This window comes from Stegostoma tigrinum, unplaced genomic scaffold, assembly GCF_030684315.1.
Source record: "Stegostoma tigrinum isolate sSteTig4 unplaced genomic scaffold, sSteTig4.hap1 scaffold_110, whole genome shotgun sequence".
Classification (NCBI taxonomy): Eukaryota; Metazoa; Chordata; class Chondrichthyes; order Orectolobiformes; family Stegostomatidae; genus Stegostoma; species Stegostoma tigrinum.
This window is the reverse complement of record NW_026728061.1, coordinates 543,842-549,841: the sequence shown is the minus strand read 5'-3', so window position 1 is coordinate 549,841 and position 6,000 is coordinate 543,842. Positions and strand designations below refer to the sequence as shown.

At 43.0% G+C, this 6,000-nt stretch overlaps 1 long non-coding RNA gene across 1 annotated transcript in view; it reads right to left on the bottom strand.

The window, feature by feature from the left end:
* Window positions 1–1,500: 1,500 nt before the first annotated feature.
* Window positions 1,501–6,000, bottom strand: part of LOC132207604 (uncharacterized) — a 31,420-nt gene continuing 26,920 nt past the window's right edge. The window contains exon 3 of the long non-coding RNA XR_009443626.1: window positions 1,501–2,781. This is a non-coding gene — a long non-coding RNA (uncharacterized LOC132207604). The remainder of the gene's footprint in view (window positions 2,782–6,000) is intronic.

The window sequence follows — 6,000 nt, the reverse complement described above, 5'->3', positions numbered from 1 at the left end:
GAATTAATCCCTTTCCCACTCACAGAGCAGGGTAATGGCATCACTCAGGGTTGAGGGAGGGCGAGTGGGGGCATTCGAATGGCAGCGGCAGAACTTCAGCCAGGACACATCCTTCAGGGTCTCACTGAGGGGGTCAGATGGCACCTTACTCTTTCACGTCTCTCTTCACTGACAGCCAAGCCACGGTATGGGTTAATCCTGCTGTGTCTAAGAAATGTGTCCCAGCTACTGTCTTCCATGGCTCACAGCTCCCAGACACGGAACAGAATTTCATTCGAACTGGGTTTAGAGTCAGAGGAAGAGTGAGGCCTTTGATGGGAATGTAACGTTGAATGTAATGTAAATCCCTTCCCAAACATGGGGCAGTGGAACAGCTTCTCCCTGGTGTGACTGAATGAGTGAATCTCCAATTGAGATGGGTAATTAAGTCCCTTCCCACATTTCCCACAATTCCAATGTTTCTCCAAGGTGACCATGTCCTTGTCTTTCTCCACGTTGAGCAATCACTTTACACCTTGTCTACACACAGAACACATCTGAGTTCACCGACTGCAGCACTGTCATTCAGGCACAGTGACTGCATAAAGCTCTTTTCATCATCAGTTTACTGTCTCCCATTCATGTTGCATCTGTCCTAGTGCTTTCTCAGTTATTTCGTTTTCCACATTCCACAGCTGATACGCAGGCCCTGATAAATTGAGAAATCCTTTCAGATTTTGAAGCGATGATTGGCTTGATTTGCCATTCAGAAATTTTCCTCAAAAAGTCTTCTTCAGAAAGAAAAGCCTTCCTGCAGCCAGCATAAACTCCTGTTACACCCCTTCCTGACCAATAAATGTTGCACATGGTTATTGAAAATGAAAATTAACATTTTTGAACCCTTCCTGTATACTCACTGTCGGTGAAGTATAATTTCTAACCCAGGCCCTTCTCTCACGTCACCCTGGCGCATTCTGTGTGGTTACAACAGAGGCAGTGACAGGCTGCTCATACCCCTGCTCCCATTGCTCATGTACTTTTGATCTCCATGTTATACATTTACCAAATACTGTTTTATCTTTACCAGTGCAGCAGAATTACAAACCTGCAGATTCACTTCCAGTCAGGAACAGGTCATTGATTTACGCTAACCTCTGATTTGAAGCACATTTCCAGCATTCACCGTTGTTCTTCCTCTGACTCTAAACCCAGTTGGAATGAAATTCTGTTCCGTGACTGGGAGCTGTGAGCCATGGAAGACAGTAGCTGGGACACATTTCTTAGACACAGCAGGATTAACCCATACCGTGGCTTGGCTGTCAGTGAATAGAGACGTGAAAGAGTAAAGTGCCATCTGACCCCCTCAGTGAGACCCTGAAGGATGTGTCCTGGCTGAAGTTCTGTCGCTGCCATTCGAATGCCCCCACTCGCCACCCACCTCCCCCCCAACCCTGAGATTGTCCTTTCTGAGCTCCGGGTGCTGTTCAACCCTCAGGACAAATACAACAAGCTACAGTGATGTGTTTGAAACAAAGCTGATTTATTTTACATTTCCCTAGAATGTTAAACTTTAGCCCAATTTGAGAGGTTATAAACATCGTCAGAAACAAACTCCAAATTTCAAAACAAAAGTATCAGAACATTCCAGCACAGACCAAGACCATTTTTAAAAATTTATTTGTGAGATGTGGGTGTCGCTGGCTGGCCAGTATTATTTGGCCCATCATGTTTGTGTTGGTTGAGATTGAAACACACAGGTTTGCAGCTTTCTGGATTCACCATTGAGAAGAGCAATTTCAGGCTGTGAACTCTGCCCCTATTTGTTTGCATTTCTCGTTTCAATTTGTTTCTGTGTCTTCTACACACCCAGCACAGGCACATCTTTTGTTGTTTTTTTTTGAGGCCTAACTCCAATCTTTGTGGCCATGAAAAACTAATAACATTTCTGCAATTTAATCTCTCCTGCCTTCCCCCGTGACAGACTGCCTTTTTGCCCCTCTCTCACCCCTACCTTGCTCAATACCTTTTACATTTCTGATGGGTGCCAGCCCTCTGTGACCTCACTGTGCCCCCGCGTCAGTGGCACGAGTTTTGAATTCTCTTCCTCCAGAGAAAATCTGAAATCTTTGTGGCGCAGCTTTCCCTAGATTTTATTTTTAAAACAAAAACTGTGAAATTGTTTCAACATTGAGTTTTTTTTATTCTTCATTCAAAAATTTGCGTCATTATAGCTAAGCTGTGATCCTTTCAGAGTCCAAAAATGTGCAGGTTAGGTGGACAAGCCATGCTAGGTTGCCCCCTAGTGTGCAGGTTAAGTGGTTGGGTTAACCCTGGTAAATGCTGAGTTATGGGAGTAGAGGGTCAGTATAGTGATGGGCCGAATGACCTCTTTCTGCACTGTAGGGATGTGATTCTAACCAGTTGTGCTCATGGTCATGTTTTCCTCATGACAGCTCACACATCACCAGGTTCATTCAGCTCAGGCTGTCATGCTGCCTTCGTGTTTTTGTGGGTTTGTGCTCAGACCTTTTATGGTTTACACAGTCTATTTGAGGATAAGAGTGAATTTGTAAATAGAGATTTCCCAACCAAAATCACTTGCAGATTAGGAAATATTTCTGCTGCTGGCATCACTCACAAGGATTGGGAAAATAAAGGGTCATTCACAAATCTTACACAATGCAGGTTGTAATTGCCAGTAAAGACTGAATAGCATCAAACTCTTTTCTAAAGAAAAGAGTAGGCCAGAGTTAACCTGGTACAAATTGGAAGCTTTGTCCCTGTGGAATGAAGTCATTGGATCTGAAACAAAAAATGGGAATCAGTCCTGAGGAAGAGCAACATGACCTGAAACATTAAACATTAATTAATGTGCTGAAATATCCCTTTACCCAAATTCAATCAAATTCACTCATTAATCAATCCATCCAGGATTTTCCCATTTCAGCAAATTTACAGAAATGTGAACCTTAGGTCAGTAGTTGGGAAATTATTGGAGAATGTTCTTTGGGACAGAATTTACTTATTTTTGGAAAACATATTCTGTAATTGTTGGACTAAAAAAGAACAAAACGTGAACAGTTTTTGGTATCACTTATGAATTACTTGACATTCATTTTACATATGTATAGAGCTAAAAAGTGTAATGTAATTACATCAGTGAAATTAATGTGATCATACAGTGAAAAAAAACATTAGAAACTAACTACAATTAATGAGCTGAATAATATGCGATTATTTGTACCAGTTTTTGCATTGACAATTCAATCTTAATTGATGCCTGTAATATTTTATGCTATTAAGCGTAACTCAACAACAAAGTAATGAAAGGATATCAGAAAAAGAGCTTTAGTTTCAGCTTTATGGACCTAAGGGATACTTGTACACAGAGTTGGATGATGGCACTGGAAACTGTTAAATACACAATGTCAGTGCGGACATGAAAAATAATTTCCTTTGCAAGGTGTTCCTCGCTCAGAATAATTAGAAATTTATTGTGATTATGAATCTACCATTTAAAAGATAGTTACTGTGATTGACTGAAAAAGGTTATATTTTACTTAGAAAATTAGACTAAGCAATATCCAGGTTGTAAATGTGTTTATTCAACAGAATATCTAGATTGTCCCAGGAGCTAATTATACATACACAACTCATAATAGCTTGAAAAATACATAGAAACAGTGATTATTGAATTGAGAAAGACATGACAGTTGTATTGGGCAGTTCAAATGTCTCACTACATTGGCAACATGTTTATGTTGTTCAAACAGGCAGCATGCTTGTCAAAGCAGCAGATTTTCATTTTGGTATGTACGTCTGTTTAACTAGAATCCGTTCTGTTCTCAGTGTAAGAAACTCTTGTTGTTGTGTGCGATGGACTGTCACTAACAGTGTAATTTACCCGATCAGCTTTCCTTTGTCTGTCAATCAGGTGGCCAGTAAACTATACACCTGCTTTTCATAGATGATGCACAGAATCATTTCTGAGCAAATAAGTGGCAGATCACGAAGTTATTTCACTGAGAAAAATTTCTAGCACACATCGTCATCAGCATGTTCTGGTAAGATTTTCTGTACAATTCTGATCTCTACCTGTAAAGCTGATAATACCTGTGTTGCTTGTCAGTGAGGATTCAGTGCCTTTGTCATGAGCTGTTTTTATTCAGGCGGTTGTTTCAATATGAATCTGCCAAGTTCACAATCTCCTTTGACTGTAATTCTGTGAGATTACTGATTCACAGAATATTTTAATCTGCAGAAAGTAATGTTCAGTCACATGCCTCTCCATAATCCCGAAATGCAATTGTGAATCTTTCTCGATCTCACTTGAAATGTGTGATGATCTCTCTCTATTCTTGTCTATCTGTGACTCTGTCTCTGTCACTGTGTCTATCTGTCTCTCTTTGTCTGTCTGTCCCTGTGACGATCTGCATCTCTCTCTTTCTCTGTCACAGAGTCACAGATAGACAAGGACAGAGAGAGAGATCATCACATATGTAAAGTGAGATCGAGAAAGATTCACAACTGCATTTAGGGATTATGGAGACGCATACACAGGAACACACGGCGACAGAGAGCACGGGCGGGTGCACAGAGAATACAGAAGGACAGCGCAAGAACAAGAGATAGAGACAGTGTCACAAATGTAGGATGAACACAATGACAGCCTTAGACAGGGAGAAATGGAGAATAAGACTAACACTGTGTGTAACACCTTTATAACTCCACCCCTCCACCATCTGTTCAGAGGGACAGAGCCGTGCATTGTTTCCAATATTCCCATCAGAGATCACTCAGCACTGTTTTCATAGAATTCAGAGTATTCCTACAGTATGGAAACAGGGCCTTCGGCCCAAGAACGCCACTCCGACCCTCAGAGCACCTCACCCAGACACATCTCCCTGCAACCCACCTAATCTACACATCCCTGAACACTATGGGCAACTTATCTTGTCCCATCCACCCAGCCAGCACATGGGAGGAAACAAGAGCACCCGGAGGAAACCCACGCAGCCACAGGGAGAACATGCCAACTCCACACAGACAGTGTCTGTCTCTTTCTCTCTCTGTCTCTATGTGTATCTGTCTCTATCTTGATTGTTGTGTCCATCTGAGACTCTATCTCTCTCTGTTTCTGTACCTGTGTTTATCTGTCACTCTTTGCCTGTCTCCATGTGACGATATCTCCCCCCACACTCCCGGCCCTGTGTCTGTGTTGGTCCTGATGTTAATCTGTGACTGTCTGTCTCTGTCCCTGTGCCTATGTGTGTCTCTGTCTCTCTTTGTCTACTTGTGATTCTGCATGTGTCTGTCTGTCTGACTATCTGCCTCTCTCTCTCTCTGTGTTTCTCCCATTTACTATGTGTGTATCTCTATCTCTATCCCTGGGTCTGAGTCTTCCTCTCACCCTGTGACTATCTGTGTGTGTCTCTCCCTCCGTCACTACATAAACGGCCTCATTGATGTGACATTTACAAGTGTAATCATCCTCTCTTTCTCTCTCTCTTCCTTCAGAGCAGAGGGTCAGACATGTGTCCCACAGCAACAACAATGGAAGCCACTCTACAAAACTCATTCCCAGCAACAATGTGACCCTGCCCTGCCCGCCCTACACACCCCGAGAATGACCAGGGCAACAGGAGCGCAGAGATCGGACCCACCTCACAACTAAATGTGCCCCGCAAGAGGCACAACATGCTACCTGTGAGCAAGATGGATCGCTCCTTTCCTGGCACTGTGACCCTTCCAGGAACTACCTCCTAAATCACACTGTGGCATTCCCTCAAATAGATGGACTGCACTGGCTCAGCAAAGCAGAGTGTCATCACCTTCTCGAGGGCAGGTGGGAAAGGGAAATGATAGCTGGCTCATCGAGTGTCTCTTAGATCCCATGGAGCAACTTCAGACCCATTCTGTCCTTCGCTCCCTCGCTCGCGCTCTCCGTCTCTGTGTGTATCTTTGAACCTCCCCTTGACTTTGTGTATTTGTCTCTCCCTCTCTATGTCTCTCTCCCCCTCT